At 40.7% G+C, this 19,153-nt stretch overlaps 1 long non-coding RNA gene across 1 annotated transcript in view; it reads right to left on the bottom strand.

The window, feature by feature from the left end:
- Positions 1 to 414: 414 nt before the first annotated feature.
- LOC139163633 (uncharacterized) overlaps positions 415 to 19,153 on the bottom strand; it is a 66,940-nt gene continuing 48,201 nt past the window's right edge. Inside the window, exons 2-4 of the long non-coding RNA XR_011558504.1 lie at positions 8,679 to 8,747; positions 5,177 to 5,249; positions 415 to 2,032 (exon numbers count right to left, since the gene is read on the bottom strand). This is a non-coding gene — a long non-coding RNA (uncharacterized lncRNA). The remainder of the gene's footprint in view (positions 2,033 to 5,176; positions 5,250 to 8,678; positions 8,748 to 19,153) is intronic.

Raw genomic sequence — 19,153 nt, 5'->3', positions numbered from 1 at the left:
TGGTGCACCAGGCAAACCTGTGAAAAAGTCCCCCTCGTCACAGCCAAGAGTTGTTCCTCTAGCCCCAGCTATGAATCAAGGAGGACTCCCAAGTTGTGGACCCTCTCTCTGGGGGGTCAACATTCCACCCTCACCAAAGTAATGAACAGACAGATGGGATTATCCTTGGGAGGCAAGACCTACAGCCACTTAGTCTTGTTGGGGTTGAGCTTGAGCCTGTTTATATTTTTGCTGTGAGCCTTCTAGAGTCCTTAGGAAGTTGGGCAGCATAGAAATTGATTAATTGATTGATTGATTGCCAAATAAACAAATTCATTCAAAGGGACAAGTAATTTTTTACATTGTTCCCTTCTGTTCTGTCTGGGTCACTCCAGAAGCCAATACCAACCCAAAAAGAGAAGCCAGACACACTGGTAAAAGGCAAAGGCAGTTTTGTAAAATTCAAGAAAAACACAGGTAACAGAAAATGTCCTTACAAACAGGAAAATACTGTATCTTCAGATATATCCACGAAGGCAAAAGTCCATGCAGCAATACAGAGTTCTTGCTGCCAAGCCGAGGCTGTAGATAGCAGACCTACACCTCCCACGGGTCTTCCAAAGCTGCTGGGCCACAAGCCAGGAACAGAGACGCCAAGAAACAAGACAGGATAACGCAACTCCAAACTGATAACACTCCACATGGCTTCAAGGGCTTGCCTGCCTTTTAAACCCTGCTAAGGAGGACCACACACAAACCCAGCTGTTCCTAATTCAGTGCTGATAATACTTCTTTAATTGCTCCTTTCTTTGATCTAACCATCTCTGTCGCATGTCAATGACGGCTTGAGCTTCATCACCTAATGACTCCAAACTACTGGCTGGGGAGAGCCCTTCCCCCCCCCCGGGCTCTCATGCTGTTCTCCTTCATCCCATTCCTGATTTTCCTCTCCCCCGTCCGACTGTTCAGCCCCTTCCTCTTCGCTGTCATCCTCCTCCGGGCATGGAGCCAGCAGAGACACAGCCGGTCCCTGAGATGCCTCAGGCTGAACCACAACACCTTCTGCCCATTTCTAACACATATAGAGACTTACTCTGCAGCTCAGTACTCAGATAGAACCAGAAGGCTCCCAAAATCAATTAGCCACACTTTTCTTAAATTACACCACTCCATGGATTCTGTGCAGTCTTCCTGCAGGCAACTTTTGAAGAAGGGAAGGAATCTAAGCAAGGCAGCATAAAAGTTATATATTGCTGGGTTCCTAAAATAAATCTCTGTTTATTGAAGGAACGTTCTGCACTTTGAGCTCAGGATACACATCCAAGATTTAGGGGACCGTAAAATTGCTTTTTCTTTTTCTTTTTTTTTGGAGGGGCGAAGGCTCTTGAAACAATCACAGCTCATAAGCTGTAGGGTACTCATAAATAAAGGCTACATTTAGAATAGGATGGTTTAAATCAATTGCACGTTTTGTACTTAGGCAAAATGCCACATTATTCCGTATACTTCAGCTCTCAGTTTTATTTGGGGGAAATAGGCTGTGTTTTTCTGAAGATGCCATGTGTCAACTATGGGACTCAATGCCCCACACTGTTTTTTCTCAGCCTTGTTTAAAGTTTATGGAGAAAATTGTATACTATTTTAATACATACTATTCCTTACAGTTAACTTTCTCTCAACCAAATCTGTTTCACACACTATAAAGAGAAATAGGAGGACATTTTGTGTACTCTTCTGTAGGTTTTCCATGCAAAAGTCAGAATGTAAATAAATCAACAAGTAAAGCTGTTAAATGTGCCTTTTCTTCAAGAGCTCAAGGCAATTTAAGTGGAGATTGCTCTCTTTTTATCCTTACAGCATCAATCCTGATGGTATGTTAGTGCTCAGAGAGAGAGAGAGATGGATTGTCTCAAAGTCTCAAAGTCACTCTTGAAGTCTCCATGGCTGGGCCTCCACGATTTCAGTGTTTTCAATTTTGGCTTCCTTTTCTGTTTCGTCACATCTGATTTCCTTTTAAAATTAAAATGGGGCCATCTCCTGGAAGCTGATGACACTGGGTGGAGAGAAATTGTAATCGAAAACATTTAGAAAGGCACTAGCTTCGAAACAGCTAAAGCAGAACCTAAGCAATTCCAAAGAGATTGTGCAATTGCTCACAATCATAAAGATTCTTGTGGCACGTTTATTAACACACTTATGATGACAGAAATTTAGTGCATTAAAGCCCATTGTGCCAGATACAAATTCACAAATGTTTATGTCGTAATGATTTATTTATTGGGTACCATTAGTATTTATTATCATTTATTCATTAATTCTTGTTAATGCTTTGGGGCTGTTTTCAATATAACTCATCCCGGCTGTGCCCAAACCACAAAATATAACCCTAGTAGCATCAGAAACTCATTAATTCAGTAACAGCACCATAATAACATAATAGAAACAACAGAAAGCCACATATAAAAAATATAATTTACTAAGTGGGGCTTTGGTTAGAGGTCTGACAGGAGTCTGTTTAATTTGGAACTAAGAGCCTTTAAGGCAGGAATGAGTAGTCCACAGGATGCGATCCAAAAAATGAAGATGGCTGCCACAATGAAGTTTGATATACACATAAACAATAGATGGAACTTCAGTTGTGCCATTGTGGCTGCCATCTTCATTTTTTGGACTACAGCTTGAGTAAGCAACATGGTGTCTATAGGTAGTTTTCAACTTACAACCTATTTGAAGTTACAATAAACCTGAAATGGGGGACTTATGACACAGATCCAAAATTCTGACAGTCCAGCTTGCCCATGGTCATGTGACCATACTTTGAGCCCTTGGCAACGTGGCCACATTTACAGCGGTTAGCCGTGTCCTGTGGTCACATGACTGCGTTTTATAATGTTTTTTCTGAAAGCTAGTACAGTGGTACCTCTACTTACGAACTTAATTCATTCCGTGACCAGGTTCTTAAGTAGAAAAGTTTGTAAGAAGAAGGAATTTTTCCCATAGGAATCAATGTAAAGGCAAATAATGCATGCGATTGGGTAAACCACAGGGATGGTTGAGCCCCTGTTTCCTCCCAGGAGATTCCTAGAAAGGCCCACGGAGGCTTCTCCACACCTTTTCTGGCCCTGTTTCCTCCCAGGAGATTCCTAGAGAGGCCCCACAGAGGCTTCTCCACGCCTTTTCCGGCCCTGTTTCCTCCCAGGAGATTCCTACAGAAGCCTCATGGAGGCTTCTCCCTGCCTTTTCTTTCTGGTTACAGATTCGGAGGCTCAGGTTTGTAAATGGAAAAATCTTGAACATCTGGTTCTTATCTAGAAAAGTTTGTAAGCAGAGGCATTCTTAAGTAGAGGTACCACTATACGTACTTCTGGTTCTCAGCAAAAATCACATAGTGCACAATGCAGATTTATTTCACCACCACCACCACCACAAAAAACCAGGTTGTAAAACCAGGTTGTTCATATAACTGACGTGTTTTACAACTTATCACCTATGATTATAATAGTAGAAGAGAATATATCTCAGATTTGTATTATAGGATTCTTGGTGCTCTCTAAGCTTGGTTATTTTCTTGCAGATGTTTCATTATCAAACTAGGCAAGTTTGGACTCCATAGTTGTGGGCAAAATTCATTTGACAACTTTATTGCTTAGCAGTAGAAACTTTGGGCTCAATTATGGTAAAACGTTAAGAATTAGCTGTCGTGTCTTAGGGAATGTGAAATAATCTCTTAGAAAATCCCACCATTCTCAGATCAACTGTAAGATTACTTTGGAAAAATAATGTTGATTTTCCTTCTGCAAATCTTATTCTTCTGCGTACTTTATTTATTGATTTATTTAAATGATATTTCTACTGATTTGCCCAGAATTTATATTAACCAAACTTGAGAGCCGGGGTGGCATGGTAGTTAGAGTGCAGCACTGCAGGCTCCTTCAGCTATCTGCTAGCCGTAGTTCAGCCATTCAGATCTCGCCACCGGCTCAAGGTTGACCCATCCTTCCATCCTTCTGAGTTGAGTAAACTGAGGACCCAGATTGTTGGGGGCAATATGCTGATTCCGTAAACCACTTAGAGAGGGCTGTAAAAGTACTATGAAGCAGTATAGAAGTCTAAATGCTATGGCTATACTTTACTCTATCTTTTCTGGATCTCTTTTGTAGCTCTTCATGCTACAATCCTTTGAAATCTTTCATGTTTTTCCCATTCTGAAAATCCCAGTATATAAAATATCTTTTAACTTGTTGGCTTTTGCAACCCAGCATTTGTTAACAATATGTTTTTAAGAATAATCTTCTAGTGGAAATAAATTACTATATTTTCCATATTAATTTTGTAAAGAAAGAAAATAATCTTACGTGATTACAAAATATGGTCAATTATATTAAGTAATTGGCCAATACATTTTATATATAAATAAAAATAGATAGGTTGTTTTTATTTATATATAAATAAAAATTTGTATGCCACCCCGAGTCTTTGGAGAGGGGCGGCATACAAATCTAATAAATTGAATTGAATTGAATTATTGTGAGAGATCATCAAAAGTTCAACTCAACTTTACTACATGCTCCCCAGTGCAGTTTCAAAATCTTGGTTATGAAAGCCAGATAAACTTTTAAAGTTTGGTTATAATACTGATCGTTCTGTAATAAAACTGTAATAAAAATGACACTGCCCTCATTGGACAAATTCCTTGATGAAAACAGAGTTTGGGTTGATGTGTGGATGAAGGGTATCAGTTGAAGGTGTAGCTTGGCTTTGCATCAGATGAATCCCCCGATGATCAAATGAGGTCATGACTAGCAATTGCAAAACATTTTTGGAGGAGCTTGTCCAGGGTAAAGTGTCTATGTGCTGATTCTAGGCTGACCATGTGTGTATGTGTGTGTAGAGATATTATTCTTATCAACATACAGTTCTACTGGGAGACCTAATGTAATTGACTCTGCTTATGTTTGCAGACCTTATCCTTTGATATGTGGATTATATCTGGGTAATTTATTGGGGTGGGGGTTTGAGGACATCTGAGGAAGGGATTTCCCCATTTGCTATTTTTATTGATTAATTTAGTTTCAGCTTGATCATCAATTATTTAGTGGAGACATTGATTCCCAGAACCTTGTGGATTCTGTTAATATTTTAAGGAAGATAGAAACAGTATAAAGAGTAAAACATATTTTGATATAAAACTTCTCACCTCTTGATTTGCTTTCAGTTTTCTATCTTAAATCATTGTTCAGAGAGGACAGATTATAGGTTCTGTAGTAGTTCTACATTCAAACACAAAAGCATAGCCATTTTTATAGCCCCCAGATACTGAAAATAATAAACATAGTTTGAATCAATCCGGACAATTTTTAATCTAAAAATCAAGTAGCGGTAATTGACTTGGTTCCTATGAATGACCATCGCAGATGAAGTATCCTAACTATATGGTTGGCTTAGATGAAATATCTTGCTCGGAGGCAACCTAATCTGATTGTGGTTTTGTGATAGTATCTTTCCAGTAGTATATTTATTTATTTATTTATTTATTTATTTATTTATTTATTTAATTTTATTTTATTTTATTTATTTTGTCCAATACACAATACATATTGAAGAAAATAGACATGAAGTATTATATATAAAGAGAAGATATAAAAATAGAGGAGAAGATATATGAAGGAAGAAAAGATATATGATATATGAGATAAGGAGAGACAATTGGACGGGGGACGAAAGGCAGGCTAGTGCACTTATGTACACCCCTTACTGACCTCTTAGGAACCTGGAGAGGTCAATCGTGGATAGTCTAAGGCAGTGTTTCCCAACCTTTTTTGAGCCGCGGCACATTATTCGTATTTTCAAAATCCTGGGGAACACTGAAAGGGGGGGGCGGGCTAAAGAAAAGTTTGGACAAAAAAAACCCTCTCTCTTCCTCCCTTTCGCTCTATTTCTCCCTCTTTCTCTCTTTTCCTTCCTTCCCTTCATTCTCTCTCTCCATCCCTTTCTTTCTTTCTTTCTTCCTCTCTTTTTTGCTCTCTTTCTCTCTCCCTCCTTCCCTTCCTCTATGTCTTTCTCTCTCCCTTGCTCTCTCTCTGTCTCTCTTGCTATCTCTTTCTTGCTTTTTTCTCTCTCTCTTGCTCTCTCTCTCTCTTTCACTGTCTTGCTATATGTCTCTTTCTTTCTCTTTGCCTCTCTTGCTATCTCTCTTTCTCTCTCTGTCTCTCTTGCTATGTCTCTCTTTCTTTCTCTTTCTCTCTCTCTCTGTGCCTCTCTTGCTAAGTCTCTCTTTTTCTCTTGCTATGTCTCTCTTTCTTTTTCTCTCTCTGCCTCTCTTGCTATGTCTCTCTTTCTATTTCTTTCTCTATCTCTCTTTCTCTGCCTCTCTTGCTGTCTCTCTTTCTTGCTCTGTCTCTCTTTCTCTGCCTCTCTTGCTATGTCTCTCTTTCTCTCTTTCTCTGCCTCTTATATGTCTCTCTTTCTCTCTCTCTCTCAGCTGACTGCAAGCGGGAGCCCTGACGGTGGCAGCTGGACGTGGTGCTGGACACCGTATATGCCAGGCACGCAGCGCCAGCATGTACGACGTCCAGCAGAACGTCCAACCGCCACCGTCAGGGCTCCCACTTGCAGTCAGCTGAGAGAGAGAGAGAGAGCGATCCCTCTCGCCGCCGCCATCTCCCCCGACGCCCCCCCCCCCGCTCCCATCGGACACTTGCCGTCGACGAAAGAGGAGCTCCAGCTGGGCGGGGCGCTGCCGGTACTTCCGTCCTGGGGCTTCCGCTCGCAGCTGTCCCCCGCCTCCTGCTCGATGCCGCGGTTTTCGGCGCTCTCCTGCTGGGCCCCAAAGAAAGAAGGCGGGAAAAAGGTGCGAAGAATGGAGCTCTCCTTCTTCCTGCCTTCTTTCTTTGGGGCTCAGCAGGAGAGCGCCGAAAACCGCGGCATCGAGCAGGAGACAGCTGCGAGCGGGAGTACCGGCAGCGCCCCGCCCAGCTGAAGCTTGGCGGCACACCTGGCCATGTCTCGCGGCACACCAGTGTGCCGCGGAACACCGGTTGGGAAACGCTGGTCTAAGGGAGAAATGTTGGGAGTTGGGGGTTGACACTACTGAGTCCGGTAATGAGTTCCATGCTTTCACAACTCGATTGCTAAAGTCATATTTTTTACAGTCAAGTTTGGAGCGATTAATATTAAGTTTGAATTTGTTGCGTGCTCTTGTGTTGTTGCGGTTGAAGCTGAAGTAGTTATTGACAGGCAGGACGTTGCAGCATATGATTTTGTGGGCAATACTTAGATCGTGTTTTAGGCGTCGTAGTTCTAAGCTTTCTAGACCTAGGATTGCTTTCGTAGGGTATTCTGTTTTGAGTGGAGGAGTGAAGGGCTCTTCTGGTGAAGTATCTTTGGACATTTTCTAGGGTGCTGATGTCTGAGATGTGGTATGGGTTCCAGACAGATGAACTGATCCACCCATCTTTTTTTTGAGTTTTCATGGGGATTTCTGACCTTTCCCTCTTCATGAAAAGCTGAACATTGAGGCTATATTGCCTAAAAATGGTGGCCTTTTCTATCTGACAAAGAATTCTGGGAATTGTAGTTTGATGAGGTGCTGAGCGTTTTCAGTTAATTAGAATAGTTTATTTAGTGTTTGTATGTTAGTTTTAGTGTTTATTTAATGTTTATTTTGAACCGGCTTACTTATTTTATCTCTTATTGATTACCAATATATTGTTTATTTAATGTTAGTTTTCATATGCTTTGTAAAACTTTTATTTAAAAAATTAGGATAGTTTATGAGAGGCTGAGAAGGATTGTTTAAATAAGCGATAGCTAGAATACAATGTTTTCACTCTGGGGTGTTTCTGCATATCAGAGATGTAAAATGTCTTGGAGTCTATCATGGATAATGCATTTATCCAAACCTTTGGAGACATTTGCCAAGTGAAAATGAGCAATCTGGCTGAGGTTTTACATTTATAAAGCAATTAAAATAAGAACCTCTTAAAGTTGCTTGGGTAGAAACCACTCCAGATGATGAGATGCAATCTATTGCCATTCAAAATTATGACCTAAAATTGTTTGCAGCTTTGACAAATCAATAACTCGTGCCTCTTAAATTATGCAGAACGAGTTGTATTGGCTTCTCTGGTTAAGATTATTCAGCTCCATACTAGGAGTGAGGAAAATAATATGTGGATAACAAAGTGTTCTTCACACAAACATCTGAAGTTTCCCAAAGGTGAATTGAGAAATCTGTTTTCCTCTTGCAAATTCCAAGATTTCCCCCAGTAAAAGTAACCTGGTATATTTAATTCAACCAAAGCGTCAAACAGATTTAACGTGGACATCTGTACCTAAAAATTATAGTAAGAAATCCGGGGTGGCGCAGCAGGTAGAGTGCTGTACTGCAGGCCACTGAAGCTGACTGTAGATCTGCAGGTCAGTGGTTCAAATCTCATCACCGGCACAAGGTTGACTCAGCCTTCCATCCTTCCGAGGTGGGTAAAATGAGGACCCGGATTGTGGGGGCAATAGCCTAGCTCTGTTAAAAAATGCTATTGCTAACATGTTGTAAGCCGCCCTGAGTCTAAGGAGAAGGGCGGCATAAAAATTGAATGAGAGAGAGAGAGAGAAAGAAAGAAAGAAAGAAAGAAAGAAAGAAAGAAAGAAAGAAAGAAAGAAAGAAAGAAAGAAAGAAATGTCTTAATCATAATTTGTACCTTTAGTTTGTGATAATTTTTCTTTCTTTGGTTCTGGCTCTAAAGTCATCCCAGGGTTAATTTCTCTACCTGGAAGAAAAAATATATAGATTTTTTTCCAGTCAGTTTAAGAAAGAATTTGCCTTCTTTGCACTTTCATATATTGATGAAAAGTAGGGAACACCGGCCTTTCTTGTCCTGCAGGATTGGGTGACATAGAAGTCAAATAAATTAGATTAAATTAACTCATGGACACTAGAAATTCTAAGGACCTACCAGAGATGGAATAAAAACCATGTGCACGGTGGATTCAAGCTTGTGCACCAAAATTAAGATTCATGCTTTTGCTTGTGCACCAATCACAAACTTTGCTCATTTGCTTACAAGCTGGGGGGGGGGGGAACAGCGGATGAGTGGAGAAGCTTTGTCCCCTGCATCATTGGTGGCATCTCCAGAACTCCACCCCCCACCCCCGTGAGTAGCGTCTAAGTAGCCCAGGGCAGCTTGAGGATTTTGGTGGACTCCAGGTAATTCATAAGGCGGCTTGTGGAAGAATTAAAGAAGAAGAAACACAAAAAGAAATGTTTGCCTGTTGTGGAGACGGTTTGTTTTCTCCTGTCTGATGCTGCTTGTCCCGTTGTCGTCCCCCCCCCCCAATTGGAGGAAACTATTTCAGTATTCTGCAGGCCCTGTTGGAAACAACATGTTTCATTGGCAAGCCACAATTATGGGTTCTAACGAGAGTCCATATGAAGGTGGTGTTTTTTTCCTGATAATTCATCTCCCTATAGACCACCCTCTCAAGCCCAGTAGGGTTGCAATTTTAATGTGAATTTTATCATTCTGTTTTAATTATCCTGTTTGGCTTGCATTGGCTGCCGATCAGTTTCCGGTCACAATTCAAAGTGTTGGTCATGACCTTTAAAGCCCTACATGGCAATGGACCAGATTACCTCCGGAACCGCCTGCTACCGCACGAATCCCAGCGACCGATAAGGTCCCACAGAGTTGGCCTTCTCCGGGTCCCGTCGACTAAACAATGTCATTTGGCGGGCCCCAGGGGAAGAGCCTTCTCTGTGGCGGCCCCGGCCCTCTGGAACCAACTCACCCCGGAGATTAGAACTGCCCCCACCCTCCCTGTCTTTCGTAAACTACTCAAGACTCATTTATACTGCCAGGCATGGGGGAGTTGAGATAGCTCTTCCCCCTAGGCCATTACAAGTTATGCATGGTATGTTTGTGTGTATGTTTGGTTTTATAATAGGGGTTTTTAGTTGTTTTTAGTATTGGATTGTACATGTTGTGTTTATTATTGTTGTTAGCCGCCCCGAGTCTGCGGAGAGGGGCGGCATACAAATCCAATAAATTATTATTAAATTATTATTATTATTATAATTATCATCCTGTTTTAATTTTTAATGGATCAGGAGTGACTGAGTCTCGGGGAGAATGGGTGAGCCGGAGGCAAAGAATGGAGCCCCCTCTGCTAAGTGTGTAAACAGATATAACCCTTGGCTTGGTATGAGTGGGCAGCTTGACCTGCCGGGAAGGAGGAGGGCCGTAGACGGTGGTGGGCTCCTACGGGTACGGTCAGGTATGCAGTACTGGTAGCAAAATTTTGGTCAGCTACACAGTACCGGTAGCAAAATTTTGATTTTTTTTTTTTTCCTTTTTTTCCTTTTTGGGCTCTGGGTATGTTTTTCCTATCACAGTAAATGAGGTTGGGATTAAAGGGGGAATGGCAGGAAACTGGCCGAGCCTTCGTGCCACTCTCAAATTTCCTGGGAAATTTTTCCGGGCTCGGGTTCTTAAGTAGGAAATGGTTCTTAAGAAGAGGCAAAAAAATCTTGAACACCCGGTTCTTATCTAGGAAAGTTCTTCAGTAGAGGCATTCTTAAGTAGAGGTACCACTGTATTTCTTAAGATAAATCTTCCTCTAATCATACCTTATCACTATCAGTATTTTCAAGAATCCTCCCTCCCAATCTTTATATCCTGGTTTTTACACATATTTCAGACATGAAAGAAAACTGGGAAGTTGGAAAATTTAATTTTACAAAAGCAGTTTTCTGTAAAATGTTCCTTTTCCATTTCCTTCAATTTACTATAATTTTTCCTTGCATATATTTTAGATTATAGTGTGGAGTTAAACCATGTTTTTCAGTTCTGTCTTTTTGTTTAGAATCAAGGATGCTATATAAGAAAGCCAGTAACTTGCAAAATTGAGTTACTGGTTTTCCCCCCTCAAAACCCAGATTTGGATTCTTTGGAAGGAATGAAAAATGACTCAACAGCGACCTCGTGTGTTGGAGTGGCAGAATAGTCCTACCTTAAACCTGTTCGTTTAAGAAATCTTTGAGGGTATTTCACACTGTAGAAATTCATTGGAGGTGGATGTAGAGACTTGGCCTGGCCTACCTGGACCTTGGCAGGAAAGAATACAGCACCAATCGGGTCACGGGGAGTGGAATAGAAAGAAGAAAGCTCTGCAACCAACTGGAATACAGGATTTGCAGCTGATTTTCAGCAGAATTGGGATTTAAGAGAATCTAAACATCTGGGGCCTGTGACTTTATTTTCTTTTCTTTCTTTTTATTATTATTTTGACTTTATTTTCACTAGAAATAATATGACCTGAGAAGTTCTGAAGTGGTTTTTCAAATTGCTGTTGCATTGCACCGTAACAATGAGCTCGACATTCAGGTTTGCTTTGGAATCTTGCAAGAGAATTATACCCACTTCTCAGCACTTAGAGGAGTGTTCAGGAGGCATAAGGAGCTTCCTAAGAGCCCTGGTGGCACAGTGGTTAAAGTGCAGGATTGCGGGCAAACTCTTCCCACAGCCTGGAGTGCGATCCTGATGGAACTCGAGGTTGACTCAGCCTTCCGTCCTTCTGAGGTTGGTAAAATGAGGACCCAAATTGCTTGGGGGAAATGCGCAGATAACTCTTATATTGTAAACAGGCCAGATAGTGCTATAAAGAGCCATGGAGCAGCGTATATAGACTTAATTGCTATTGCTATATCATTTTTGTAAGCCGCTCTTGAGTCTGCAGAGAAGGGTGGCATAGAAATCCAACCAAATAAAATAAAATAAGTGGGTAAGTAAGTAAATAAATAAATGCCATGTTTACATTGATGTTGCATTTGTCACAAAGCCCCTTCAATATTTATTTATTTATTTATTTGATTGATTGATTGATTGATTGATTGATTTCTATGCTACCCCTCTCCAACGACTCGAGGCGGCTAACGTTTATTTAGAGCAGTGATTTTCAACCTTTTTTGAGCTGCAGCACATTTTTTACATTTACGAAACCCTGGGGCACATTGAGCGGGGGGGGGGGGGGGCTAAAAAAAGCTTGGACAAAAAATTTTTCTCTTCCTCCCCTTCGCTCTATTTCTTTCTCCCTCCCTCTTTCTCTCCCTTCCTTCCTCTTTCTTTCTCTCTCCATCCCTCTTTCTTTCTCTTCCTCCGTTCCTCTCTTTTTTGCTCTCTTTCTCTCTCCCTCCCTACGTCCCTCTATGTCTTTCTCTCTCTCTCCTTCCCTTCCTCCCTCCCTCTCTTTCTCTCTCTCTCTTGCTTTCTTTCTCTAGTTCTTTTTCTCTCTCTCTCGCTCTTTCTCTTGCTTTCTTTCTCGCGCGCTTTCTCTCTCTCTTGCTTTCTTTCTTTCTCTCTGAGCTTCGCGGCACACCTGACCATGTCTCGCGGCACACTAGTGTGCCACGGCACACTGGTTGAAAAACACTGATTTAGAGTGCCCTTTAACAAAGGGCATAACAGCATGTTAGCAATAGCACTTTTTAACAGAGCCAGCATATTTCCCCCACAATCCGGGTCCTCACTTTACCCACCTCGGAAGGATGGAAGGCTGAGTCAACCTTGAGCCGGTGATGAGATTTGAACCACTGACCTGCAGATCTACAGTTAGCTTTAGTGGCCTGCAGTACTGCACTCTACCCACTGCGCCACCCTTGATTTTTTGCTTTATTTACTCTCCGCGATCATAGCATTATTTTCTGAGCATATAAATGTAATGCTCCTGCCAACAGCCCTAGAAATCCAGTGCTTTAAAGGTGGGATAGATAAATCGATACCCCCTCCCCACACACAAGGGAATTCTTATTTCACCCTCTTGCGACATGTATAAGAGGATGAGAAAAGTCCTGTAAATCTGTCTGTTTTGGACCAATGCCTAGATTAGTGGTTCTTTGTCCCAATGAGAAGTCTGAGATCAGAGTTTGTAGCTCTGACAGAGCCCACAGATCAGCCAGAATCCCAGTAAAGTTTAATAATAAAGCCTATTTTCATGCAGAAATGTTGCCAGGAGTATTAACATGAGACCTTGTGCAAACAAGAGCTCTATTCTGTACAGAAGAGATTCCCTTGGCCTGGATTCTGGAGTTGCATAGCTTGGATAGACATATAACTGTGTAGCTCAGTTCACAAATCCCGTAATGCCGTAATGTCCTTGGTCTCGCTCAGCTCGAGGCCCCGGATTCTGGATGAAGCAGTTATGGTTTGCAGAAGCATGATTTAGAATTTCACAATATCGAAATCTAGCCAAACGTGGTTTATTCACGAAACACTGGCTTGGATTGATACGTCAGGCTTGTAACTAGGGGAAGTATAGAATTTATTCCAGGAGGGGGTTCCTTTTACCTTTTTCGACCGGTGCGCATTGTGTGCATGTGTCCCCTTGCGTGATTTTACTTCTGTACATGTTCAGAGGGACGATTTTACTTCTGTGCATGCTCAGAGAGCCAAAAAATCAGTGAAAATCACCCCCAAAAAATATGATGGCACGCACAGACCTGTGCAGACAGCACCACAGCCGTTGTGCCAAAATTGCATTATCTGGCCACTACCAGAGCATCTGCACCGGACCACACCCTCAGGATTTATTTGATTTATTCATGTGTTCATTCACTCGGTTCTTTTGTTCGTTCTTGGGACTTACATGTTGCTCCAATCAGTCCAACTCACAAACTTTCCAATGTGGTAACTGCATTATATGTAAGATAAATAAAAATGTAAGAGCTAAATTATCAAGCAGGCTGGTTACTTTATGGGTTTGAGGAGTTTGGGATGTAAACATACATACAGGTGAAATTCGAAAAATTAGAATATTGTGCAAACATTCATTTACTTCAATAATGTAACTTAAAAGATGAAACTTAGTGTATGAGAGATACTCATAACGTGCAAGGCAAGATAGTTCAAGCCGTGATTTGTCATAATTGGGTTGATTATGGGGTACAGCCAGCGGTGGGCTTCTAGCTGGAACGCTAAATTGGGCTCCCTGCCGCGGCTCATGAGTACTCGCGGCGCCAGCACGATTTTGCTTCTGCGGCTGTGGAGGTAGCAAAATCGTGCAGGGAGCCGCAGGTGTGCCCGTGTTTCGGCATGCGCAGAAGCAAAAAAACCTCACCGAAACACAGGCGCACCTGTGACTCCATGCACGATTTTGCTACCACTACAGAAGCAAAATCGCACTGGCTCCACAAGCATTCACAAGCCGCGGCAGCGAGCCCAATTTAGCATTCCAGCTAGAAGCCCACCCCTGGGTACAGCTCATGAAAACCCCAAATCCCCCATCTCAGAAAATTAGAATATTACATGTGATCATTAAAGAAAGGATTGTACATAGAACACAGCTTGCCTTGCATGCGATGAGTATCTCTCATCTATTAAGTTTCACATTGCTCAAATAAATGAATGTTTGCACAATATTCTAATTTTTTGAGTTTCACCTGTACATTTGTTCTGTGAGCGTGGATTGGAGGAGCACTTGGGTAGAGAGTAGGGAACTACTGAAAGCAAAGTATGTTTTCAAATGTATTTGAGATTCTGATATACTGTAGACTAAAAAAAGAAACTTGGGGCCCTTTAAAGACCAGCACACCTATGAGGGTTGCCCAGAAAGTAATGCACCACATTTTTTTTCTTCAACAGTTAATTACTGAACACAATGAAACTTACACACAAGAATGAATGATGTTGCTTCTACACTCCCTATTTTTCCACATAATCTCCACCCTGTTCTATGGCCTTCCTCCAGCAAGACACAAGGGCATGGTACCACTCCTTGCTCTGGTCACAAAGCCATTTCTGCACTGTGCGAATCACCTCTAATGGCCTCACCCTCTGTGCCCAGTGACTGACCGTACTTCTGTCGACTGCAGATTCTCCATAAATTGCATAAACATTGTGAATGTTTCCAACAATTTCTTTCTCTGCAGTGAAAAATTCAATGACGGCACGCTGCTTGTAACATACATCACTTACAGACACCATTTCGAAACACTGCTGCAGTTACGCTACCTGTCTGAAGAAACACAAAATTTACACACGCACTCCTGACAACTCAAATAATGTATATCTAAAGTTTCACATCCGTACCATTACTGTAGGCGGAGAAAATAAATTGGTGCATTACTTTCTGGGCAACCCTCGTATTCAATTTGCTCTTCTAAGGTGCACACCATTCTGTGATGGTTTTACAGCAAGGGCTACCCATCTGGAGACACTGTGAGTACACAATCCAGGAACGAGCTGTGAATTTTGCCTAGTTTAAAATTCAATCCAAGGGAAGAGACGTTGAAGAAGTTGAAATTTAGATCCCTGGCTGAGTTAATAAAAGAGGGCTCCTTTGAATTCATATGGGGGACCACAAACTCTTCTTCCCCCAGCAGAATGTAAAAAGAATGTAAAATTAAAAGTGAAGTCAGGAACAAATATAAAAAGTTGACCTCTGCAAAAATTGAAGGTCTTAAGAGAAGAAAGAGAAAGAATAACATTAATGAACTCAATCTGTATAGTCTGGAGGACAGAAGAGAAAGGGGGGACATGATCAAAACATTTAAATATGTTAAAGGATTAAATAAGGTTCAGGAGATAAGTGTTTTTAATCAGAAAGTGAACACAAGAACAAGGGGTCACAATCTGAGGTTAGTTGGGGGAAAGATCAGAAGTAACGTGAGAAAATATTATTTTACTGAAAGAGTAGTAGATGCTTGGAAGAAACTTCCAGCAGCCTTTGCAGGTAAATCCACAGTAACTGAATTTAAACATGCCTGAGATAAACATGTATCCATCCTAAAATAAAATACAGGAAATAGTATAAGGCCAGACTAGATGGACCATGAGATCTTTTCCTGCTGTCAATCTTCTATGTTTCTATGTTTCTAAAATGGAAAAGGGAATGAAAGGGGGATACAAAAAATAAGAAAGAAAGTGGTTCAGTTCAAAGTTCTACATTTTTACTTGCATATTAATATTTTTAAATATTCTATGACTTCAATCAATTAAAAATCATTAACATCATTAATCTCCCCTACAATTCTGAATTTAATTCCACTTCTACATTTATCTAATTCAATATCTCCTACTACATATTACTTATACATATTTTAATGTAGTCAATACTAATAACTATGTTAATACTAAACATCAATTCATAAATTCATTTATCTAATTAAAAAAAATTAGATTAGAGAAACAATTAAGAAAAAAATACTGAGAGCTTAGTCAGCCCTTCTCAAACTTTTTAGTCTAATTGTTTCTCTAATCTAATTTTTTTTAATTAGATAAATGAATTTATGAATTGATGTTTAGTATTAACATAGTTATTAGTATTGACTACATTAAAATATGTATAAGTAATATGTAGTAGGAGATATTGAATTAGATAAATGTAGAAGTGGAATTAAATTCAGAATTGTAGGGGAGATTAATGATGTTAATGATTTTTAATTGATTGAAGTCATAGAATATTTAAAAATATTAATATGCAAGTAAAAAACGTGGTTTAATTAGAATTGATAAGTATTAATTGGTTAAATATTAGAATTGATAAGTATTAATTGGTTAAATATGGGTTGGAAATAATTTTGAAATTCGGGATTAACCAAAATGTACTATTTAGAGGAAGGGGGAAAGTCTGAAATTTATTTGTGTTTATTTGTTTTTTCCCCCTAATTTTTTGTTAACATTTTGATTGGTTATGTATTCTTAGCTTACAGAAAAATGAATAAAGAGAGGGAGGTGGCACTACAACATAATGTTTAATAAATTACAAATATTATTGATGTTATATTTTTGAAGGAACATTAAGGAGGGAATTTAATGAAAAGATAATGTATGTAACTGGATGACAAAATGAGGGGGGAAATGCAATTTTTTTGATAATTGATATGAGTTACTAACAAAATACTACATTTTATTTATGGGGAAAATAGATGGTATATTGCATTGTTTGAATGTAGGTTCAGAGAAATTAAAAAAAAAAAATTACCCCAGAAAAAAAGAATTCAATCCAAGGGAAGAGAAGTTGAAGAAGTTGAAATTTAGATCCCGGGCTGAGTTAATAAAAGAGGGCTCCTTTAAATTCATACGAGCTCAGGTAGAGGGACCGCAAACCACGCCTCTTCTTCCCCCAGCAGATCCAGGGCACGTCTGGCCAGTTATAAATGGATCACGCGTTGCTATTTTTAGCTTAAGAGAGGCTTGTAAATATAAAAGGGTATAAAGTGCAAACGTAGCAACGGCAGCGTTTGTTTGCTTTAGTCCCTCTCCCCCCCCCCCTTCTTCTTCTTGGCAGGAGGGTGTTTCGCAGGGGAGGATGAAAGCTGGAGTTAAAAGAGGCTTGTTGAGCGATCAGATGGGGACTTTGCACTCTGCATTACTTCCCCATCTCAAAGGCAGCGTGGATTATGTGGGGAGGAAAGGAGTGTGTGTGTGTTTTCATGGACTCTTTTGAGAAAGTAGACTTGCCAAATTCCTTGTGCTGGGGAAGGGAGAGCCCTGTGCGGAGAGCGTGTAGAAGGAGTGGGAGAGAAAAGGAAGGAAAAAGCTGCGATAGAAACTACAAGGAAGCATTTATTTTATTATTTTTATTTCATTTATTTGTTTTGTCATACAAATATAGTATTGCTTTGTAGTTTGTTTAACATAATATAAGTATAAAGTAGAGATAGAAAAGATAAAAACACATTAGGACAGGAACGGTAGGCACAGAGGAAGAAAGGGTGGAGAAGCAGAATAGAAGCCTCAGATTGGAACTAGCGATCACAATAACATTAGGCACCGCATGGTTTAGGCCAGAGGTCTTCAAACTTGGCAAGTTTAAGACTTGTGGACTTCAACTCCCAGAATTCTCCAGCCAACTCTGGGAGTTGAAGTCCACAAGTCTTAAACTTGCCAAGTTTGAAGACCTCTGGTTTAGGCCTTTGTGTTCTGGTGGGTGGGGTATGGATCTTTTTTAAAAAAATAGTTATTTTATCATAAAAACAGAGTGTCCAGCAAACCCGGAAAACAGGAAAATCAGGGAATTATCGGGGAAATTGGCGGTTTGGGAAATATCAGGGAATTCATGAAAAAAATCAGGGGGGAAAAACCCAAACTATTAAAATGTTTAAAAGTCAGGGGAAAATCACGTTAACAAAAAAACGGATCGCGCGGCCTTGCAGAGTCAAGCAAAAACGAGCATAACTGGCAACAACTTGCTTCCCCAGCTACCGATATTTCTCCACGGCTTAGCCGTTTGGTAGGACGTGATCTATGACCACGCCTTAACTAGCACCAGAGGGCCAGACGAGGAACAACGGCTGGAAGCTGACCAAGGAGAGATTCAACCTAGAAGTAAGGAAGAACTTCCTGACGGTCAGAGCGATCAACCATTGGAACAACCTGCCTGCGGAGGTTGTGAACTCCCCAACTCTGGACACCTTCAAGAGGAGATTGGACTGCCACTTGGCTGGGGTGCTTTAAGATTCCTGCTCAGGCAGGGGGTTGGACTTGATGACCTGCATGGTCCCTTTCAACTCTAACAATCAATCAATCAATCAATAAATAAATAATAAAATAAAATAAACTAGATTGCAAGTTACAAGGAAATGTCAGGGAATTTCAATTCCCCCTGGAGACTGTAAAAAGTAAAACAGAAAAAACAAACAAAACAAAATAAAAAACATGCATTCGACACTAACAACAACACTCACAAGGGAAAGTATTCCCCCCCTCCTCCCCCCCCCTTTTTAGTGTGGTCTGAATTCTGATCGTAAGTCAAATCTCTTTATTAAGCCAAATCTGACTTGGTGGAACATTTTGTGACCATTTGAAATAACTTGGCCATTCCCTTCTTCTGACTCTTACTTCCTGGTCTAGCCTACAACCCTGGGATCGCTTGATAATTTTCATTCAGTTTCAAAGGCTAAGCACATTTGATCTTTCTTAACAGTGAAGAGTGCCACCTAATCAGTTGTGCCAAAGCTGCCATTATTGTACAGTTACTTCCCCTTTAGGAGTGTGCAAATGAACAAACATTTGCTTTTGCATTTTTGTTCAAACCAGCTTTCTGTACGTAGTGAAGGTGTAATCCAAAAAAACAACCACCCCAGCACCAAAAAACCCAGAGGCTCTAGCTTTAGAATAGAATAACAGAGTTGGAAGGGGCCTCGGAGGTCTTCTAGTCCAACCCCCTGCTTAGGCAGGAA

Source organism: Erythrolamprus reginae, chromosome 3, assembly GCF_031021105.1.
Source record: "Erythrolamprus reginae isolate rEryReg1 chromosome 3, rEryReg1.hap1, whole genome shotgun sequence".
Lineage (NCBI taxonomy): Eukaryota > Metazoa > Chordata > Lepidosauria > Squamata > Dipsadidae > Erythrolamprus > Erythrolamprus reginae.
The sequence above is the reverse complement of the archived record's forward strand: the minus strand, read 5'-3'. Positions and strand labels throughout refer to the sequence as shown.